Source organism: Salvia hispanica, unplaced genomic scaffold (genome assembly GCF_023119035.1).
Source record: "Salvia hispanica cultivar TCC Black 2014 unplaced genomic scaffold, UniMelb_Shisp_WGS_1.0 HiC_scaffold_365, whole genome shotgun sequence".
NCBI lineage: Eukaryota > Viridiplantae > Streptophyta > Magnoliopsida > Lamiales > Lamiaceae > Salvia > Salvia hispanica.
The window spans coordinates 115,514-140,000 of NW_025952097.1; the positions used below are offsets into that span (position 1 = coordinate 115,514).

Here is a 24,487-nt window from a genome sequence, read left to right on the forward strand (position 1 = left end):
ATAGCATATAATTTCCCATAAATTTTGCACCTTTTAAATTCGAATATGGGAAGTTTGCATGGTTGGACACTGCAAATGATTTCCGCAAAAGGTAGATGGTATAGTATTATAGCACTTAAAGGCCTATATTATTGCCAAGATTCTAAGTGGATTTTCATTATTAAATATTTTTCAACTTATAAAGAAAGTGTCAATTGCCTTGCAAGTAATTTGCACATTCCACAATCGTCTCCAATATTAATTTGACAAAATATATTGCAGTAGATTCAATCAAAATATCAACTTACCCTCAATTCACCCCAATTTAAGGGGATGGAAGGAATTCTTCTAAATGTCCAATTATTTTACATAAATTTGTGCACTATCTAACACATGTAGGGAAAATAGAATTTATTGTATGTCTATCATCATATAAGAAGACAACCTTAACATTTCCAAAAGCATCAGTACAAAATCATTGACAAAATATTGAATGCCAAGCTAACTTGGTCTTGGGAAATCTTGTACCTTGAATTTGAAAAATTGAACATCATTAAGGTGAGATTAATGGTTGAGATTTATCAAAAGAAATGGCGCATTGCACCTTATCACACCCAATATTTGTCTTCCACTTCCAAAAATACATGCTTCTTCTGATTTAAGGATGGAAGAAAAAGAAAACCTCCATTATTTGTCCCTCCATTATTCAGTCCCACCACACACATGCATATATACTTGTACCTATAGCCATATTATATTAATATTATAACCAATCACAAAACAAAAGACAAAAAAGATCTACACAGGCAGGAGAGGAAGTGATAAAAATTTGGTGTTTTGTTGGGTTTAAAGTTGAAACCATAATCATTGTCCATTTCTAAACCTTTTATTACTTTACTTGAAACACAGACATGGTTTGGCTGTGTTCTGTTTTGTCTCCTTCCAATTGGTGATTTTTTGTCAATTATTGATGTTGAAAGAAGCTTTTTGCATCTGGGCTTTGTCAATTGTTCAAGAAAGTGACTTTTTTTGGCAAAGACTCGATTTTTAGCATCCAATCTTTTGGCTTTCGCATCTGGGTTTTAGGTAAAAATGACTCTGGAGAAAATTATGAGCGACGGCGAAGGCTACGACGATTTTCCGGCGGGCCTGCGTGTCCTCGCCGTTGACGACAATCCAACTTGCTTGAAGTTGCTCGAGACTCTGCTTAGGAAATGCCAGTATCATGGTTTGTTCTTCGTCTTCTATTTTCTTTATTCAATTTTGATTCTTGTGAACATTCTTTACTTAATTTGATTCTTGAATTCATAGTCAAATCTGCATTTATTTGGATCCAGTTTCCAATTTCTTATTGTTTGGATATGTTTTTTGTTTTCAATTTTCTGTTGAATGTTTGGATTTAGGAGTTCTAATTAGCTAAGGAAACATAACTTGATTTCTTATGTTTCTTTTTTGAAAAATTGACAGCTCTTTTTTCTGAATCACTTAAACTTTTTCTAGTTGAATGCTCTTGCTGGTGAAGAAGAATATGGTTTGGATACTTTAATATCTTCAAATTTGTTTAATTTTTTAATTTGCTTTTTTATAGGCATGGTCTAATGTTTGGATTGTTTTGATTTGAATCAAGTTGGAGAATTAAATGCCTTGTTCAGATAAACATGAGTGTTCTTTTCCCTTAACAGTGACCACAACAAGTCAAGCTAGAATGGCGTTGAAAATGCTGAGGGAAAACAAAGATAGATTCGACTTGGTGATCAGCGATGTCCATATGCCGGACATGGATGGTTTTAAGCTTCTGGAACTTGTTGGTCTTGAAATGGATCTGCCTGTTATCAGTATGTTCCTATCATTTATTTTCTTCTCTACATTCTTCTGCAAACATCCCAAAGTCGAGCCTTATTATAGTTACTTTGAGGAATTTCTTTAATGCTGTGTTGTTGCAGTGTTATCTGCAAATGGCGATCCCAAACTCGTGATGAAAGGGATCACGCATGGAGCTTGTGATTATTTGGTCAAACCTGTTCGGATTGAGGAGCTGAGGAACATATGGCAACACGTGATCAGGAAAAAAGGACTGAGCCAAAGAATCAAAATGGTTCTGCTGATCAAGGAAATGATAATCAATCGAGTGGAGAAGGTAACGGGCCTCAAGCGGATCGGAATGGTAAATGCAATCGTAAGAGGAAAGACGAGGAAGATTTCAGTGAAGATAATGAGAACGAAAATGAAGACCCTGCAGCCTCGAAGAAGCCTCGGGTGGTCTGGTCTATAGAGCTGCATAGGAAGTTTGTTGCAGCAGTCAACCAGTTGGGAATTGAAAGTAATTCTTCCATTTTCCACCCTATTTCATAGGTTTCGATTGTTTTCACTCTTATCCATCTCTTTCGACTCATTTGATCCTTCTTACTATTGCAGAGGCTGTTCCTAAAAGGATTCTTGACCTGATGAACGTTGAAGGGCTTACTCGAGAAAATGTGGCTAGCCATCTTCAGGTACTAATTTGTCATTTCGAGTCCAACTTTTAATGTAATAAACGTGGTCAACTAGAAGATAAAGTATTTAATCATAGGATTATGTGTAATAGAGATCACAAGAAATGAAGAATTTCTTGTTTTGACCGTATATTAATTCTTGAATGCTTTTGGTTTTGCAGAAGTATAGGCTATACCTGAAAAGAATCAGTTCAGTTGCATCCCAGCAAGCAAACATGGTAGCTGCACTGGGTTAAGGATTCCCATTTCATGCGTATTGCTCCATTCGAGGGCCTTGGGGATTTTCGAACTTTTCTGGACAAGGAAGGCTCGGAAGTGCTGCATTATCGCATTACACAACTGGGGGCATGTTTGGTCGACTAAATACGCCAAATGTAAACCTTCACAATTTATCTCCATCCACGCTAATCCAGCCCAATCATGGTCAAAGCTTAACCAACTCCATCTCTGCCCTCGGAAAAGTGCACCCAGCCCTTGCATCCACAAATCAAAGTCAAAGTTTGTTTCAAGGAATCCCATCGTCGCTTGAACTGGATCAGCTGCAGCAGAGTAAGTGCGGGACAGGGATGTCAAGTTTCAACGCGATGGATAACTCAAGATTGCGGAATAAGTTCTCAGATCCGGAGCAGCAATCAATAGCTCAAGCAATATCTTTAACAGCTCTACGAATATGATGCTACAGGAAGCTACCAGCAAACAATGAGCGGTGGAGGATTTGGGGATCAGTCTTCTCAAAACATGGCTTCTTTGAACATGGATTCCTTCAATGTTGGTGTCAACAGTTCCTCCAGTTTGTTGGATTCTGCTACTATTCAATCGTCTACAACACAGCCGGCTTCTTTGCTTTCTACCGAGCCTTTTCACAGTCAACAACTGCCTATGAGCACCACGGGGAATAATGGCTTCTCCAATGATCCTTATTTACAGAAGAACGCGATTGATACTTCTTCTACCACCATGTCCTTGCCTCTAGAAGATTCTAGAGAAATGCATTACCAACAAGGTTTGGTTGGTGATGTGCAGAACATTAGTCATATCCCCAGCCAAAGGTGGGGAGAGCAGGGGCAGAGTTATGGTCACGGTTCAACAGCCACTTTTGGTTCCTTGAACGCTCACGTTCCTGTCAGCGGCTTAAGCCATAGTCTGGACCAGGATAGTGGGATCATCAATGAGAAGATGGGAGTCTTCATGAATGGCAGATTGGGTGGAGGTGCTTCGACTCTTATGCTGCAAAATGGGAATGAAAAGCTGGCATCAGAATCGAGAGCAATGGCCAATGACAGTTTCCTCTTGGAGCAACAAAAGATTCAAAGTGTATTTGCTCCTCGTAGTTAGATCCATTGGATGCTATGATGAATGCTATGATCAAACGGGTATGCTAATCTTGCCTAGTTATATGTTTGATTCAAATGATGGACCAACCTTGATTTTGTTGATCTCAAGTACTGATATCAATAAATAATCACATTGCAATTTGTTAGCATCTTTTTGTACTCCTCCGTCCCTTAAGATGACACATTTTCCTTTTAGATTGTCCAACTAAGATTTACACATTTCCTTTTTTGGAACTTTCTCCAATTAATACACTCAACCACTTTTTCTCACTTATTAAAATATTCATCTTTCTTTATCTCTTACTTTAATACTTTCACCCACCTTTCTCTCTCTCCAATTAAACACTTTAACTAATAACTCTAAAATCCCGTGCCGGCTAAGCAATGTGTCATCTTAGCCGGACGGAGAGTAATATTGATTTCTTTAGCAAAGACACCCTTAAGATGTGAAGATATTTGGTTTAGCTCTCAGTGGTTCTCTACTAATGTTAACACTTTTTTTTTGGTCTGTAGGAACAAGATGAAACCATAGCAAACTGTGATTTCGGGTTCGATGATTATTCTTTTGAATCAGGGATGTGAGGCTGCGAAACATTCGAAATCCTCGACCACGAGTCTGTCTATATGATGATGTATTCTACCAATTTCTTTCAGAACATTTGTAGAATGTTTGAGTTTTCTCGTGTTCATTTTTTTTTATCTGATGCTTGCAGCTCAGAGTAGTGCTGTACTGAGTTAGGGAGACAAATAAGGCATTTCAAGAATGAGTTATCATAAGTTTGTAGGCATTAGACTCTCCAACCTATTTCACCTTGATTTCAGTAGAAATGATTTGAGTTTGATATAATCAAGAATTACTCAATAATTTGTTATCCATTTGCTCTTTCACACCAATTTATACATGGAATTGTTTGTAGCAGCAAGCAAAACAAGAGTTGGCTTTTGTGTTTGCTGAGCTTCGGGATTTGATACAGAATGAGATTATAAGATTTCAATAATATGCATACTTATTCTTAATTAGTTAGAATTGAAAATAAAGGCAGGACTACTATATGTGTAATAGATATTGCCACTGTTGTATTATAGAAAAATAGATGATGCAAATCCTTATAACTTACAGCAGCATGATATTTGTTCAGACATTATACAGTTTGAATTAGCCATGTCTCAACCAAGTACAAAAAAAAAGATACACTTAGTAGAAATAGGACGATGCGAAACCATAACAATACGAGATTTCTGCAAAATTTGCTCGTTGGACATCTCTGAGTTCTCCTGGTTGACAACCACATCCAAAATAGGTAATAGATACTGTTTTATGTATGTCACTACTCCCTTCCCAACCAGCTTGACGAGCCTGCGCTCCCACATTGAAGTTAACTTCCTCTCTTTTGAGAGCAGCACTGCCGCTCGTTCCCTGGCTCCTCGCAAGTTTCTGTGGCTGCTATGCATTTATCGGCTTCACTCTGGTACAGAGAAGCCAACCTTTTGCTTCTCCTAATGTGATGTTCATATGATGGGAGTGTTCCGAACCGACAGTTTCTTCCAACTTTAGCTCTTCTGATAATAAATCCACAAATTGCTTCTCCATCTCTTCCTTGAGGTCAGGGTCATCCTTCCCACAATCTATCCAATAAAGAAAATTATCTTTCTTTCAAATTACAAAATTATAAGAACACTCATTGGAATGAGACTATAAGATGTGTTAGCACATGCACATCGAGAAATGGTCACATTCAATTAGAAACAAAAGTAGGAAGAAGTGGCAATCTCCGAGACGGAATCCTTACCAGTAACAGAGATTGGCCAAGCCTGCAAGAGATATAAGAATGACACAAAAAATGTTAGTGATGTGACATATATAATTCTAACAAGGCTAAATCAAACAATGCTTGCAGAAAAGCAATGCTGATATTTATACATCTGATGATAAACGAAAGACCGAACGGTTACACGAATGTGAGCTAGCTGGTAACAATACTAACCTTTCATCGGATCAAGAAAACCCACTCTTCTACATAATCTCAATGCATATTGCTACGGACTAAGAAAACCCTACTAATCAAACTTCCATATTTGCATCACCAAGAATTGTTTAACCCTCTAGAATTATCAATTTGTTGCCTTCTAAGGAAAACTTAACTGGAATATAGAGTTTGTATAATGATTCTCCAGAATGCATATTTTCACTGACAGAGTGTAATGATGTATTAATGTATAACAAAATCAAAAGGCCATTACATACTTAATAGTTGAGCAAGAAGAGGAAAAACTTCCGCAGGATAGCTTAGGTAGCTAAATAAAACACGTTAGCATCTTCCCTCGCCTAGTCAGCAAAAACCTGTCAACAATCAATTGTTTGTTTGTTTTTATTTTGATGGTCCACAAAAATTAGCCACCTTAATTTTTGGTAGGTTTCACTTTTTAATGAGGTGGATCCATTCTCCAACAAAATTCTTCACCATTTTTTCTCCACCTCTCATGCTTTATCAATTTTGCATTAAAACATGTGCTATCCACTACCAAGACCATAGGTAATGGACGAAGCGAGCATATTAGGTTATAATGAGATAAAAAGCAGCACAATTTTCAAAATCAATGTTGATTCCTATCTACAAAGATGGATCGACAAAAAATCCTACGCCAAACCATTAATAGGTTCACACAATGTGGACATCATAGGTTAAACACGAACCTCACATCAAGTCAGCCTAGTAAAAGTATAGTAAAACTATCTACGGAGTTTCATGTAGATTTGGATACACTAACAAGATAGCTAAACTGAATTCTACTTGTTTTGATGAAAAACAGTCTTTTTAATAACTCAAATCCAATATTTGTACATAAACTTGGAGTTATTCAGCTACTCAAAATCCAAAAGGGTAAGTACTAGATGTGACATGGTGATTTCTACAGTCCTTGTAAGTAGCCTTGGGGATCTGAAAGAGCCACATTTCCAATCAACGAAACAGATATAAGTAGCACAAAATTCAGGTAAAGCAGAGCATGTTTTGACTCAAAATTAAGTACTCCTAATTAATGAACCCATAAATTAAAAAATTAAACGAAAGAAAATAGGGATACCAGGCAGAATCTGGAAAAGGGACTGGGAGGAGCACAATTGCAGGAGCAAGGAGGGCAAGAATCGGAAACCCCTTGAATTTGAAACCTTTGTTGAATTTGAAGTACAAAGCCGGGCCAGAAACGAGAGGGCTGAAACAACCGCAAAAGTGACCAAGCAACACCTCAGCCAGGTCCCCGATCTCCTACTCATCTCTTTTTGTCAATTGTTTGAGAGAATTGCAGAGATCTCGCAACTAACACTGCGATCTATCTCATCTACTAGCTTACCTATATCAACGCGCTGCCAAGATGTCGGTCACTATTTTCACCATCTAAATATTTACGTCAATTTCACCATATAAAAATTGGTTAATAGTGTATATTTATTGTGTATTTTTTATTTTTCATCTGTCCCAAGCAAATATGAGTATTTTTATTTATAAAAAATTGTCTCAAACATGATTATATATGGGAGGTTAGAAAATCACCACCTCTTAAAATAACATCATACCATCATTCCTAAATAATCATTTGCAACAGCATGAATAATAAAGCTCACTAAAAAAAAAAAAAATCTAAAAAAGACGCCATTAATATGGTATACACTATACAATAATTTTCTCTGACAAAGAATATCCGACACACTATACAAGAATCTATGACATCTAGCAAAAGCATTTATAATATTGTTGATATGGTGTCACTATGCACTTTAAAGAGATGTTGTCATTTTAACACAAATCTGTTTATATATATATATCAATATATTTCACTATTTTAATTATTCTTTTCCTCCTCTTATTTCACCAATTATGTATTAATTTTTATATCATTTCAAATGTATATATTTTTATGAGACAGATTGTGTATTAGTTTTTTTCAACTCAATATTCATAGTAATTAGGAGTATAGTATTTGCGAATGACTAGTACTCGTATTGTTATTTTATAGTGTGCTTGAGATGTTTTAAAACCGAATTATTAGAATTTATTTCAATACAATATATAAAGAGTTCTAAACTCTAGCACTGAAAATAAATGAATATATTGAATTAGGAGCAAACTTGATAAATTAATGGACATGAAATAACTTAAACAGAAATAGTAAATCGATATTGTTCATGATAGAGACATTGATCAATATACTAATGTACTTTAATTATAGGAAAATTGGTCCCTAATATCATGAATTTTACACAAATTGATTTTTTTCATTGAACTTTCAAATTAAGACCATAAACCTAACTTTCGATTGGTTGATTTTTCCCATGCGAGTTCATGCTAGCTTATATGGCATTTTGAATACTATTTTGGCATAATTTTATAAGTGGCATGTCATGTTAGGGATATCTATTTGAAACATTAAACACAATACTACTTTTATTTAACAAAACAGAACTCTAAAAACAAAGAAAACAAAATAAATTTAATAAAAACACAAAGAATTCAATTAGAAACACACACCATGGGCGCTACGCTACAAAAATTAAAACACAAAACCTTTTTCCCAAATCCTAGGAACGCATTTTAGGGAATTTCTTCAAAAATTCTTGGATTATTAGGGAAATATCAAACCAATAGAAAGTTCAGATTTATGGTACTAATTTAAAAGTTCATTGAAAAAACAGAGTTTGTGTAAAATTCATGATAATCGGTACCAATTTGCCTAAATTATATGGGGCTCAATTTAAGTAAGCCAAAAGTCTCCAAAGACAGTGGTTCGGCATGTTCACATATACTATGGTAACATATGGATTCCAGCAAAGCCGCTTTGATCATACGTTATTCATGAAGAAACAAGGGGATAAGCTAACATGTCTCGTCATTTAAGTTGATGACATGATTATCACATGTTACAACATAGAAGAGGTATATACTAGATATCCTCGTTGAGACAAGACTATTGAACAGTAAACACATCTATCTTGGTGAATCATGGGCTGGGAATTGTGGAAGGAGCAGAACTCACAGATCGGAACAAGTAAACTCATCTATCTTTCTATATTAAGCCAGATATTGCCTATGTCAGTCGGAGTGATGAGTCGGCTTATGCACCTCATCAGTTTATGCACCAACCACAATGCGACCATATGGAAGTTGCACTGAGAATTGAGAGATACTTGAAGGAACCAACATGGCATGTTGTTTAGAAAGGTGGACATATGTGACAAACTCACATTTTTATTGGTTTAATTGGTCTGTTGATGTGATTATCGTTGAATTCTACTGTTCAATTGAGGTGTTTCCATCAATTATTTGTTACCCCGCTCCATAGTAATGGAGCGTTTCTTTTCGACACGCAGATTAAGAAATATTGTGTTAGGTGAGTTAAGTAAAGAGAGAATAAAGTGGAAAATAAAAAAGGTAGAGATGAAGGGGGAACTCGTGAAATTCCCAGCACTGGGCTCCCATAACCATCACTAAGAGCTTGGTCTTCTAATTCCTGCTCGCGGGTAAAGACGCCATATGCATGAGATCCAAAACGTGCCGCCATTGCCTCCGTATACTCCTCCTCAAAGCATCATCAAGCACCTCACTAACAGTAACACCACAAAATAACAATTTGGGACTGAAAATAAGATATATTCAACCAGAAATACAATGGAATATAAGAAGAGATGCACAGCATTCAAGCAATAGAATGCATCGGCTTCTGCACATTTCCTTCATTATCTTTAGTTAATTGTTGATAGATGCTAGTTTGTTGAACATAGGTTTTAGAGTTAGATTTGAGTTTAATTAGGAGTTGAGGTCTGTTAGTGGAGTCTTAATAGTGTTTTTGTTTCTAAGTATACTTTTTGAGTCAGCAGATATATCATATTATTTCTGGTCTTTCCTATGTTGTATATTCTGGTATCATGCATATTTTCTTCCTTTCTGTTTGTTTACAGATTATTAGTTCTCTAGTCTTTCCACTTCAGCCACCTTATATCTTTTGATTCGATGTGGTTTCCAGATCATCAGGAAGGGGGGCAAAGAGGTTTAAAAAACTCTTAAGGTTGATACAAGTCATTCCCAGAACTTGAGAAAGAGGTGTCTTCTGTTGGAATGTTCATTTATTGATGTTTTTCCCTTTCTAAGAACAAACCACTTCTAATGACAAGGCCCTTTAAGTCAGAAATTTGTGATTTTACAGATATGCCTTCCGTTACTGCTTATCGGGGAAGCAATCCCTTTATCTATATATGTGCTCTCTTTCTAATATATCTCTACCTTCTTTAGACATTAAGACAATATCAGGCCCAGGTAGATTCATTCATTATGATCTCTTAAGCTGGTGGTGATTACTATATAAATATTCCCTTTGCCTTTGGAATATTAGTAATTATGGGCTTTTAAAGTAGCACATTTTATAATCTGATATGGATAGTTTGATTCAAAGTAAATACAACAAGGTAATAAACATGGATCAGTGGACAAATTTTTTTGATTTTTTATTACCTTGATGCTTTGAATTGTCTTACATTTCGTAGATTGCAGTTTTGCCGTTTTGGAGATTCCCTAAACTATGGAAGACTCTACTTGACTTTCCCAAAAGGCATTCTTCTTGGCTTCCTGTTTTTGTCTTTTTTCTCCTGTTTTACTATTTTGAACGAAAGAGGATTCATACTTGTAATTATAATGACAAAGTATAATGCCCTTTTATAAATGAATTATATTCATACCTTCCACGTCAAATCATTCAAGTGTAGTCTACTTTGATTCTTTAATTATTATGGTTTGATCCAGGAATTGGTGACTAGCATAATTGTATCATAGTCTCCCACTTTTTATGATGTGGCTAAAACACTTTATCAGTTCGACTAGTATTGAATATTCTTATTTTTTTATTGTGCTTACTTATTATTGACGTAGCCACAATGCATGTGTAAATATAAGTAAAAGGGCCTAAAACCTTTCTTAATTAGATTGACGATCAATGAAAGTCAAAGGTCATGTTTGTATGTAGTTCTATTTCCCCCTCCCAAAATAGATATAGTTTTGTATATAAAAGTTTTAAGTATAATTGGTAAAATAAGAGAAAGGGGGGAAAAAAAAAAGAAAATAGTGTTAGTGAATTGTGGTTCCACGATTAGTATAGTATTTAAATGTTTAAAATTTTCTAAATTTAGAAACTAGCTAATTTTGGTGGCGCCCCAAGATTAAACTATCTTTTTTTTGGGACGGAGGATACTTATATATTTGTCCGTGAATGGGGGTCCCTTTTTTCCACATGGTTTTTAAAGAAATGTTAAGAAAAGTGAGTGGAAGAAAGGTGGAATATGAGTTTGATAGTTTTAAATGATATGTGAGTGGAATGAGTTGGTGCAAGGAGGGCCTTTTATATTAATAAATTATTTAACCGAGACTCCCATTGCGGACGACCAAAAGAAAAAAAAACTCCCTTTTGCCGAGGGAAATAATTGGAAGTCCATACTTTGAGTCGCGAACGAAAAAAAGATAGTAAGGGTTGCATGTCGAATTTGTGAGTGGCTTTATAAGGGCAGATTTTTTAAAAAATTTAAATTTTTGAAGTAGAAAATAATACCCCTTTTGTTCACAAAAAAAAGTCTCATTTGTTTTTAGAATAAAAAAGGTAAAGAAAAAAGTAGGGGAAAAAAAAGTGGGTAAAATATGAAAAGAAAACTTTTATATTTAGAAAATTTAACTATTTTTAGAACCCAAAATAGCAAAATGAGCTATTTTTTGTTGGGATGAAGTATACGATAAAAAGGGTTTCTTGTAAATAATTGCAACATTATTTAACTTATACGTAATTTGTTACAGTACAATATTAACATTTTATAGACAACTTAGTTAATTAAAATATAGAAGTCACAGCTACAAATATATGAACATCCACATCAATTTTTTATTGATAGAAACTAAAGATAATATAGAATAAGTTTGATCAAAATTGCAAAAAAAATTAAACATAATACAGAATAATTTTTCCCAAAAAAAATGAAAGTTGGTATTTTGTTTTATAATAAGAATCCGATTTCCGTACGAGAAGCCTTTCAAATTTTTTTTATCCCCCAAAAATCATTATCTAATTTGATATGTATAGTCTCCAAACAAACTACCCAAAAATCCTATCATGTAATAATACACTGTATAGAATTGAAAATTGTGTGCTATATTAAAATTTGTGTGTGCAGCTACAGCCTGTCTAATGCTACATTTTATTAAGTCTGTATATACAAAGTCTTCTGGGAGTAATAGAAAGTACAACAGTTGAAGGCCATCGCAATTCAAATATAGAAGACGTAGAATGCAAGATGCCTCAAATCAATTATCACCCGGACAACATAATACGTACTTTTTCCAACAACAAAAACAAAAGTATCCCTCGACTACTAATTGCCAGCCCAAACCTCTTTTCTGCGGCCTTTCCCGATTTGATCTCCGAACCCCAGGGCTTTGTCTCCGGTTTTGGAGGCAGAGGAGGCTCGGTCTCCTTTTTCCCGCTGCAACTGCTTTCTTTATCAATAGGCATAGGAAGCTTAAAAACGCTCACTTGTTTCTTCAACTTGGCAACAGTGTCCAAGTGTTTGTCCTCCACGACGCTGTTTTAAAGTGCTGTCGCTGTTCATTTCGGGAACACCGTTTTTTGTTATAAACCCTAAGGCGGCTGTGGTTTATCCTCTGTCTTTCCAGGAGGATCTTCATGAGGTCCCCTTGCCCCACTGTTGTTGTGTGTGTCTCGATCTCTTTTTTTTTAAAGAAGATGGGGTCATGCCAAAATCCCTCTCCTTAGGGCTGGTCCACCGCCCCAAATTTGGATCGCCCCCTCCTTGAGTCGGGTTGTTCCGTCGGTTGAAGCCTCTTTTTTTGTGCTTTCAAAAGATGATTGGTGATTTGTGTGACCGTGACTAGTTTGCTGCCCCAGTTCTGCCTCTCAAGTTTGCCTGCAAGCATAAACCCAAATTGAAAAAACAGTGGGAACTTAGACAAGTGAAAGATTATGATTTTCCCTACTTAACAATAATTTGGGAAAAATGCTAACTAGCAACCAGTAACGAATGTGGGTTCATGATCATTTTTATATATGAAGGGGAAGTATATGGTGGCATAAGCATAGTTATTTTTATTTTTGGTGGGGGGGTAAACGGGACCTAACTGACATCCTGACAGAATTATTCAAAAAAAAATCAACTTTATAATAGCTCAGTCTGGACTTTTTTTTTTTTTTTTCCCCCGAAAGGGGAGAAGGGGGACACCTCTGGCTTTTATTTAAGAGAGCAGGCACATATTCAAGGGAAGAAATTAGGAACAGCTTAATTAGTTGATGAATATAGTCCTTGAAAAAGGTGATCCGACAGAGCAAGTAAACTTATCAGAGATTTGTGTCCAGAAAACACCGAAAAGGGACTAAACTTACTCAAAGTACTCAACTGCTAGGGGGTTTTTTTGCAGCAATTAATAACATACTATGACCCAAGCAAAAATTTACGGGAAAGAAGTCATCACATGTTGTCGAAAACCAAAATAATATATTAAACAGAGCTGGGTTTCTCCAGATCATTAGAAATTCTTAAATGAAACAGTCACAAACAAAATAACAAAATTTTGCAACTGGACACATTCTGTAAACCAGGTCAATATTTACAAATCATCTATGCTTTCCTTTTTCCATCAGTCTTGATGATCAGATAAAAAACAGTAAAAAATAAAATCTAGGTATAAATTGACGTAATGATCTTATGATATTTTCATAAATTTTGACATGTTGGGCCAAGGAAACACATCCTTCCCCATTTATTTTCCCACCATCTTCATCCTGATTCCTTTTGGAGGATATCAATGAACTGTGATCTCCACTGTCTGATTCTCACTTTTGGGGTTACTTTCTTTCCTTTTGTATTCATTTCCCCAGAATTTCAGAACCATGGGCAGCACGAACATCCCGGTTGCTAGTCTTTTCATATCTTGTTTTTTTCCCTCATCTTTTGTTGAGTTTTCCAGATCATAAACATCATCCTGGTTCCTATGCTTGAATAACTCTATTTTCAACTCGATCCCTTTGCTTGAGTTGATCACTGTCCGGCCTATATCATTAGGATGTTAATCTCTGCGGGATCCCTTGTAGTCATCATTTACTCTTGAATGACTTGGCCATTTTTTATCTTCAGCAGTTCGCCCCTCATCACTGGCCGTTTTCTACTCTTTCTCTCTTGAAAAAAGGTTATCCTGCTTATTTTTATGCCATTCATCACGCTCTTTTTGGCCCTTTTTCCTTCTCCCCCTTTTTAAGACGAGCCCCCATTTTTTTTGGCGAGCAAAATGCATCTCATCATCCTTTGATCTCCTTTTGCTCATCTCTTTTAAACAGATCAGAGCCGTCATCTCTGTCTTTTTTCCTCCTGGTGCTACTTTCTCTGTGATTCGGGGAAATATCTCTTTTTCAGCATTTGTCCGTCTGACATGTGACTTTTCTTTTCTTCTGGTGCTGTAAAGGGTCATCTACTCTTTAAATTCCGATTTTTAAAATGGCCATCCCTATCTCTTTTTTCGGGATCCTGTAGAATCCAGTTCATGGTTAGTCCCCCTCCAACTGCCATTTTCCAGCAGATTTCTTGACTGATGATGTTCTTTTCTTTCCCCTTCTTATCTTTTTTCTAAGTTTTATCTCGATCCCTTTTTCTTGGGTCTTCAAGTCTTGTTCTTCTTCCACGATGATCCTCATCTCGCCGTTTCCCGGGTTCCTTCAGATATATCACCCCCCCCCCAGTCAGCACTGCCTTTCCCATGCCGATGAAGTGATGAGTTAGCATCTCCCCCTTTGCGTAAAAAAGAAATCTTCTCTCTGTTTCACCACCATTTTCTTTTTTCCCAGCATCATCTCTATCATAGTGATCTTTCCTATGAGTATTGTCTTCATCTCCTACTTCTCTCCTGACATTACCTGCTCAAGAGGGTGCCTATCCTGAAGGGCTTGTCGTCAACATCATCAGGAGAACTATGAAGATTTCACTACTTCCTGATCTCACTTTGTTCACTACTTCTTGCAGTCTTCAAGTTTTTTTCCCATCTTCATACTGGCGCGGAAGTAGTCCTACTTGCGAACTTAGCTTTAGTTTCTTTGTAGAATATAAGTTTCCGTTTTCCCGTTTACCCCTGTTTGGTGCATCTGAACCCTTTTCCTCTCCTTCCATATTAAAGCTTCTATCATCCACCACTGAATCATCATTCAACTCATCTAAAACTCCCACACCCTCCCCTCCCCATCAGATCCAATGTAGTGGGAAGATGACGGGCTGGAGTTTGCTTACCATCCCCATTGATATGATCCTCCCTCTCCCTGCCTGAAAATGTTCTCCCCTTTTTTACCCCTTTGCCTTTATAGACCTATCATCATAAAACAGTTTGTAAGTGTCCAAAATCCAAAAGGAGTATATGCAACGTCATGAACCCTCAGTAGTCCTAATACTGCCCTAGTATTAGACAGAAGATCTGGGGGATAAAAAGGAAAAAAATTTAAGAGTGACAAATGTATCAAATAACAGGAAGAGAAAGAAAAAAGCCCAATTCATACAGAAATATTCAGGACATGCTGATCTAGCCTTTGCTCCACACAAATTATTGCGCCAATTTTAAAATTAATCTAAAAAAAACCCATCTTACAAAGGCAGTAAAGAAACCCCCCCAATTATATTCAATGGATAATGTATCCAGATACAATGGTAGTCATTTTGGGTTTTGAATCTGGCATGGGCATCAAAATGCACTTTCTTAGTCTTTTTTTTGGATGAACGCCTAGTCTATAATCCAGATGCCTTAATTTAACTTTTTTGCACTGTTGGACTGATGTAACTTGTACCTGATGGTCCCAACTTTTGTTTCTTTTTGGGTGAACGCCAGCCCTGATAAGAGTTTTTATGATATGCAAAACAATTTATCATCACCCTCCTAAAATAAACACTACTACTAAACTAACTATATCATGGAAATTTTCATACTCATTCAACTTCAGGCAAGCTTAATACAAGAACCCTAAACAGCCAGGAAAAAATTTGATGAAATTTAAAAAAAACACAAATCCATCTGAAATTGGTAATGAATATGAATGTACCCTCCTCTTGGGGGGAAAAATTCTCCCTATCAGAATGTGAATTTTTTGAAGCATCCTCTATTCAATACCATCCCACTGTCAGCTTTTTCAGCTGTGATCTTCTTGATTCAAATTCTCTCTTATTACCAGTAAATGCTGGAGCATGGCTATCCATATGATCTGCATCACCTCCTCCAACATGATCCTTGGGTGCAGTATCCCATCTTGTTGCTCTGGTATGTCATCACCATCCATGGGGCTCTGGCAGGCAATCTGTTTTTTAAAGGGGCTTCATCAGTTCTGTGGCACTGAGAACTTGTGGTGTTGCACAGTAAAAAAAAAACTGGAAGCTTGGTCAGAAAGTATAGAGGATAACTGTATACCTCGATAATGGTATCAATATCATGCATTCTTTGGGCGCCTTTATCAATTGATGGCATTCGTTCACCCGAACCAGTTTCTACTGGTATGGTTTGGCCAACAGGCTGTTATTAAAAAAAAATAATGAGATGCCAAAACTGTATTCTGTAGGGATATAATAATCCCCCACACCCCCCAAAGTGTAAGGACCCAACTAAATAAAATGAATGTTTGAGAACACAATCACTAAAGGACCCAATAGAACACCAAGTAAATTTAAGCATCCAAATCCCAAATTTCAAAAAAAAAAAAAGGGTTTAAGGTTCCCCCTTTCCCAGAATAAAGCAAATAAAATACAAAGGGGAAAAGGGCGTTCAGTGCAGCTGCTCTTGCTAAATCAGTCGGACCAGTATCCACCCTTTTCCCTGACTTGCTTTTTTAGATGCATTATTATCTTGGATACCAACTGCAGCTGCAAGCTCTGGTGGAAGATCTGGGGCATAATCCAATTTTAACATCAAACAGGGGCTTGTTACAGATACACTGAGAACATATAGCATCACAAAAACCAAGGCATTTAAATTTTCACTTTAACCAAATGATCACCACATACACCTGTAACATATTACAAAATACTACTTCAAAATGTAGAAATTTCAACATTACCTGTTCTGCCCTGCCACTTTCATAAAACGAATTTTTCTTTGCATAGTCATCGCAAACCTGAAGGGTTCCCAAAAGATATCAAATTCACTTTTTGCTGCCACAATCTTAAAATAACCAACAGACTCACATCCCTATCGACTCTCCCAAGGGAAAAAAAAAAAACAGAAGTACAAACTTGAGAAGCTACCTACCAGTTGTTTGCAGTAATCTCTCCAGCTGTCCTCATTCAAACCAAAATTTGAAAATGGGCCCTGGTTTTTCTTCCAAAAACCTCAATATCAACTTCCAAAAAATTTTCCTGAGATTGTGAAGAAAAAAAGACATCATTTTTAGATATCAAGTTAAAAAAAAAAACAGTGCCAAAACTATCCACCTAAAAAAGGGCCTAATGCAGCACCCGATCCCGGTTACCATTAAACATTAGGATGAATTTTACCAAGGCTCACATTTTTGTATTCTGTGCCCCCTTTGGCACATGCCTTGCAAAGGAGGGCATGCGCACGTTTAAAATAGGATGGTATTATCGCTTTGAAATAATTGCAAATTGGGGTTAGTATGTTATCTTCGGGTTTTAACATCCCTAAGTTAAGACTATTGACAGAAAGCTGTTTCAGGAATATAATCTTACTTGTGTGAAGGAAGAGTGAAATCCAACCCACTTCCATAACCATGACCAGCTGAATTAACTCCCCAAGCTGGGGGGATTGAACCCTTTCTGAGGCAAGGTCCCCCTTTATTCCCCGCCCGGGCTCCCAAACCCTCTTCCACGTCCAGCTGGAGGACCCATGCTGATGGGTGGGCGAACTTGACCTAGGAATCCCCCAGGGGCTGCAGGAGGGGAAAAGGGGCTGCCCAAGGGCTCACATACTAAGCAGTTCCAAAAAAGAGAAAGACATGAAAATGGTTAACACTTAACAATACAAGATTACAAGAATGACAAAAGAATTAAAAAAGGAAACAGCAAAAAAAAATCATTAAATTTTTTTAAAAAAAATAGCAACTTAACAAATGCATCAAGTCAACAATCATATTACAACATCTAAGGCAGTATTTTTAAGAAAATATGAAATTTTAAATTTCATACAGTTATGAGCCACTTGAAAAATTTTTCAGAAAAAATCTACATGAGCCCAGCTTAATTGCTAGAACATCTAAGAAGCTTGGAGTTACAAGGTTTTATTAATATGTTATTGTATGTACATTTTAAAATGAATATTTATGAATTGGGGAATAAGGTTGGTTGAAGCAGAATGAGGATGAACAAGATGCAACAGTAGGCTTGTCTATTACAGAAGCTTGGGCCAATCAAAAAGTAAATCCAAATTTAAAAGGGGAAAAAACCCCGAATCCCTAAATAGATAAATAACCATGTAATCATAAAATAATTGTTTATTTTTCCTTTTTCACATCACATAGTTAAAAACTTAAAACCTTGGGAAAAAAAGTACAGTTTTTACGGATACTTGGGCCCCCCATGCTCTAGTAGCTAAAATTAAAAATTATTTGTTAAATTTATAGAGGGGTAGGTATGTGTGGGTTAAAAACCCCCCTTTCCTTTTGCTTTTGGGCCCCCATAGTTTGCTGGATTCCCCGGTAAAAAAAGGCAAAAAATTTATGGGTACCGGGGGCCCTTTTTTGTTAAATTAATAAAAGCTTCTTTGTCTCTCATACAAATAATTTCAAAAAATTTTAACTGAGTTTAAGAGCTATAGGGGTCAAAAATGGGGTTCTGGATGAACACATATCCCTTTTCAATGACTTTTGCCCAGCTTTCAGACCTATTCATCAGGTCAAATGCACTTTGACTATGGGCAAGCACCATTATACATGAAATGCCAAAATAAGTGGCTAATTCCTGGGACATGTTGAAAAGGGGTTTTTTAATTCAGGGAAAATATATGTAGCTAATATATGAGTGCATACATCTTGGGCTCTGCATTCTGGATTTTGTATGCTGCTTTCTTCAATTTATCTTTTTTAAAGCTATTTAAATAGAGAAACGTTTTTCTACTGATAGATTCCCCCATAAAGAAGATGATCTAAGACGTTTTTTCCCCCTTTACCATATCTGTCAACATGCGGATGGAATTGGATAAGAGTAAGAGCTGCCAAATCAATTATTGTCAACAACTGACAATTGTAAGTTTCAAATTTAAACCAGCAGAATTCTGAATCCAAACATCAATTGAAATGAGATCAAACTCAAAAAGGAAAAGACATAAGAAGAAAATATGTAACTTCATTAATAAGAGAAAATTCAAGAGCAATGTTGTTGAATATCTCATCACTAGGAGCCAAGAGCTCATCCACAATATTGGTGATCGTCTTCAGCATCACTAGTATGCTGAGGTTCAATAAAAAAAAGCATCATAGTTGCAACTGAATCCAAATTACATTCTATGTGTTCATCAAACAAGATGCTTACCTTGAACTGTGAAGAGAATGGATGATGGTATGCATGATTGCTGTATGCAATCTTTGCTGTGCAGCTGCTGGACAGCCCCACCTCCTACTCCACTTGTTTTTGTTGCATCTCCGGGATCCTTCTCCATGTCAGCTCCAGATCCCCTTCCTCACCGCCCCACTTTTCTCATCCACGGTCCTCTGTATCTGGCTAACATCACCATTATCCGCGACAATCACCAAGGGTTCTCCATCTTCATCATCCTCATCAATCACTCCCACCATCCTTTCCATCCCCATTGGCCCATGGTGGGTGTCGTTTAGCACTATCTGCAGATCATCATCACTCTCTTCACTCTCCCACTCATCCTCAACATTCGGACCCCTAGGTTCTCCAATCCTCCCAAAGCCCGGATCATCTGCTGTGAACCCATTTCACCAGCATCATTCATCAAATTCATCGTAGTTCCCTCTGAACAGGGCTAATATACATATTCTCGTCCTTGCTCGTTACGTTAGGATCACCTCCACCAAGTCCTTGTCTTTTTCATCCCTCTCTTCCACAATTATCTTAATATCATCTTCGTCCTCCATGAAACTCGATTCACCACGCCCCTTTTCCAAAAACCCCAGCGTCAAACCCCGAACCATCGCCTCCATTTCCAACTAATTCATCAATCCCCCCCGCTCCCGGGTTGGAATTCAAATTAAAATTCAAATCAATTCCCCCAGTTTGAGGAAGGGGTTTTTAAGGCGTCGATTTCCCAACGGGTGCGGAACCGGGATTGAAATCAGGATTGAGCTTCTTAGCCGCCGAATCCGAAGCTCCATAGAGAATCTCCTCATCGTCGCTATCGATGTTGAGATCGATCGGGCGCCCTTTCCGGCAGATTGTTGGCTCTGCGCCTCAAGGGGACGGAGGACATCTGTGTAGAGATCTCCGAACTCATCGTCATCCTCCATGAACGCGCGCGGTTAGGTCACAGGGAGAAATAGAGGGGGTTTTTGGGGAATGGTTGAAGGCAAAAGGGGGAGCTGAGATTTTTTATTTATAGGGCAGCCGAGAACAAAACAGTAGTGCTAATCAACTTTTCCTTCAACGAAAAATCATCAAACAAATTGTTGAGTGAATAGATTCAATTCTCATTTCGTTTTATATCTTTACAATTTGCAACCAAAATTGCCAAGAACATAAAAGGCCCTAAATTGATGTTGTTCCATTGTTAGATTTACAATTTAGCACGGGTGATATTTATATGAAGACATACTCCCATTTTCTTTTATAAAAGCCCTACTTTGAGTTAGATTTGCAATTTGGTGCTCCTTCCGTTCGGATAATTGGGACACTTTGATCTGACATAGTTTAAAATCTAATTTAAAAGGGGTTAAAAAAGTTGATGGAATTTGGGTCTATTTTTAAAGTATTAGTTTTATAATAAAATGTGAATGAATGAATTAATTGGAATATGAATTCACTACCAAAAATGATAAAAGTGAAATGGGACAAATTATGTGGGACGATCCAAAAATAGAATCTGGATCAAATTATTTGGACGGAGAGAGTATAAGTGAAATTTCTATGAAGAAATACTCTCAAGTATTTGATAGTTAATGCAAGATGCATATGCAAAAATTAATCCATCTCACGTGCATTACATTTTAGTGCTATGAACTTTTTATATATATAAGAATATCTGAATCGCTCTTTGGCGGAATCCGACTAACCTGTTCGATCGGGTTTGCGAATTAACGCCGAAAGTCTCCCAACGTGGCGGGATTTAAACTCGTACCTCAAGATCGTCGCAGCTTCCGCTACCAACGCGCTACTGACTCGTTGATTTTAGTGCTATGATTTTATCAATATCATTAGTTAGCTAAGACAATTAGTAGTATTACAATTTTTTTCCCCTAGATTGGCCAGGGTCTATTCGAAATGTGAACTTTTGGGTGATCTTCTTTAATATCGAATAAATTACACAATCTAGTATATATTTGTTTTCATATTATCAATGACACTATAACAAAACAAAACAAAAAACAAAATTAAAATTTTCCAATTAACAAAGAAAATAAGGTTTTATAATATAAAACGCTCCGAATCATACTTTATCTAAACTTTTACAATCTCTCACTTATACTCAAAACTTGTTTTTCAATAATAGTCTCTTATCTATCTTTTGAAGCAATTCATTGATATATTTCACCCTTATTCCTTACACGTGATGGTTGAACTTGTTTGAGTGTGCTTTTGAGAAAGAAATATCTAGGTTTTGCTCGAATGTTAAATTGATCACCACGATTTTGTTTCTCTCACAAGATCACGAATGATATAGCATTTATCTTAATGTGCTTGCTAGCTTTATGAGCACATGGTTCCTTCAAATTTGCTAATGCACCGATGTTAAGTGCCCGAACCCAGAACTTTCTCAAATCGAATTAAAAGTAGTATGGGCGCCCGATGACAAAACCAACAAGGGGACCATTGGAATCGCAGTGATGAATTCAATGGATCGCCGATAACACAATGAAAAAATCACACAGCCCAGTGAACCATGCGTTCACGGACATCTAACTTAGTTGACCACATATTGTGTTATAGAGACCAACATACCACTGGGTTCGTGATGACAAACTAAACAATCCCACTCTATATTGTGTTGTACTTTTGTTCCTTCACTTCATCAAAACTCTGTTTATTCTTGATTTGCGCCTCATTGTAAAAAAAAAATATCACAATAAGTCAAATATGATATTTAATTCATATAAAAAATGCAAAAACGTTTGAATGGTTAGAGGTTGCAAGGGTTTGGAGAGAAAAAGGGTGGAAAGGGTGGGATGACTCCAAAAAGTCTAGTAAATGAGGGTGGAGATGTGGGTTTAGAGTGGGGAATAATGTCTAATTAGATGTAGTTAAGGTTTTAATTAGGCATAATCAAGTTTTTTAACCATGTACTTATAAAAAAGAGTGAATTACTTTTAAGGGTGTGTTTGATAGCCCAAGTTGGAAAGTCGAAGAGAAGAAACAAAAATCGAAAATAAACCAAATTATCAAGTAATGTATTTCTCAATTTTTAACTTTTTAAAATTCAGACATGTTTGTTACACTACTAGAAGAATGAGATATCCTGTGTAGACATTATTGCCCTTAATCTTCCGAGAATAGGGTTGCACAAAAACAAGGGGCCAATTTTAGCGAGATAAATTCAAATTAGATGTCTAAAAAACGGTGGTGTGGTGCCGCATCTCCCGGCCCAGAAATTCGAGAGAAAAAGGGAAGAGAAGATGGAGTGGTGCTACAATATTAAAATCAAAGTGAAAAAAAAGAGTTGAAGGTTTGGGGCTCAACTTGAAAATTTTCACAAAGAGAAGAGAAGATGGAAGAGAAGAAAGGATTGGTTTGGTGCTGTAAATCTAACGGAAATTCAAAAAGAAAAAAGAGAATAGAAGATGGAAGAGATGAGAGGATGGAGCGTGAAATTAGGTCAAAGAGGGCTAATTTTTTAAAGCAATTTTATTTCTTGACGCAATGGAAAACAAACCACTATTGAAGCAACAATAAGTTTTCAACAACAAGCAGCTATACACGGCCTTTGCAAGCTGAAGTAATTTTGGGCTTCTTCAAAAATTGAAAGTGTATAGTATTTTTGTGGGTTTCTTCAAAAAATTGAAAGTGTATCAAAGGATAGAAAAGATAAGGAAATGGGTCATTTTCTAGGCTTCACTTAATTATCAAACATACCCTAAAAATATCACCAGAGATCTTTTAATTTGATTTAATATAATTTGAAGTATTTTTTCACTTTTCAACATTTTTCGTCCAAAATACCCTCAGCCTTTAAAGGACATTTCAGTCAATTCACTCTCTTTATTCTCCAATTAAAATATTCAATGTATCTCTGTATGTCTCTTATTTCCCATTTCTTCCCTGTCCTTTTTTCTCTTCTTCTCCAATTCTTCGAATTCTTCCAAATCGCAATATTGATATCAAAAGTAACGAAATTCTTTTGGGGTCGAGTTCGTTGCTCTATTATCCCACCATTACTAGGATTTTTCACCAAGTATTCCTAGAATCTTAATCCGTACCCTTCCTCTCAACACCACCATATCACTGCCATGCTCCCGTGTGCAGGAACTTCGCCTTCACAACCGGAACAAGAAATTCCAACTTCCCGATCCTCAGCAGCACCCACTTCGAGCACTATCAAACCACAATCAATCACCGATCTCCTTGTGCTTAAAATCGAGATATTCTCCTTAATCAGCCCTTTCACCTTCTGATCATGAAAATTCCACCAAAGCATGGAGTTCTTCACAAGACCCCTCCACAAATTCATACCCCGATCTCCATCATTCTTCTTCCATAGTTTCACCTCACAAGATCTCTACATTGTTTGCATTCGACCTCAGCATCACAGATGTCGACCCCCAATTCGCCTCACTTGAAAATCTCTTCACTTTGGCATCTCCAACTACTCCTCTGTCACATTCTTCGTGATACCCCTTCGTAAACCCTTCAACGAAATTGAGATTTTTCACCCTTAAATATGAAGCTTAAAAAGTGGAGAAGAACTTGAGAAGAAGATAAAAATAGAGAACAAAGAAATAAGGAAAAATAGAGATTGAGAAATATATTAAACATAATAAATAGATCGTCTTCGCAAATCTTTAGTACATCTACAAATCTTAAAAGTTTAAAGGAAAAAAATAATTCACTTGTAAAAAATAAAATAAAGTGAGATCGAAACGCTGTCGTCTAAAGCCAGTCGTGCAACTGCTGCAAGCCTGAAACGCAAACTCTCAGTCGACACTGAGCAAATCGGCGATTGCTAGCTCCTATGATTCGAATACACATCAATTACTGCGAAATTGCATAATAGTTGGAAGGAGAAATGATAGGGGTTGGCAAAGCGAAGCAATATGCAAACGTGCTAGATAGACCCATTGGTAAAGGGAAACAAGAGGTAATCCTATTCCTTACTGGCCATCACCGTAAAGCTTATAAATTTGATCTATTTCTTGAAATTGAGATAAAGGTCATCGATCATAGTGGTAGTTGATTGGAGTGACGTATTCATGTCTATTGGCTGAATATTTTGTGAAGACGGTCTATTTATTAAATCTGCTGTGTTAAATTGGGGGAGGCAGGATTAGTCCTCA

General features: G+C 36.7%; 1 long non-coding RNA gene and 2 pseudogenes across 1 annotated transcript; 1 reads left to right on the plus strand and 2 right to left on the minus strand.

Annotated features, from left to right (window-relative positions):
* The first annotated feature begins 1,053 nt into the window (after positions 1-1,053).
* Positions 1,054-4,667, plus strand: LOC125199053 (annotated as a pseudogene).
* A 333-nt stretch (positions 4,668-5,000) lies between these two features.
* On the minus strand, positions 5,001-7,207 carry LOC125199057 (annotated as a pseudogene).
* Positions 7,208-19,146: 11,939 nt separating this feature from the next.
* On the minus strand, positions 19,147-19,404 carry LOC125199052. Its single transcript, XR_007172510.1, has 2 exons — positions 19,353-19,404; positions 19,147-19,271 (listed from the first exon to the last, which is right to left on the minus strand). It is a non-coding gene; the product is annotated as an uncharacterized LOC125199052 (long non-coding RNA).
* Positions 19,405-24,487: the final 5,083 nt, after the last annotated feature.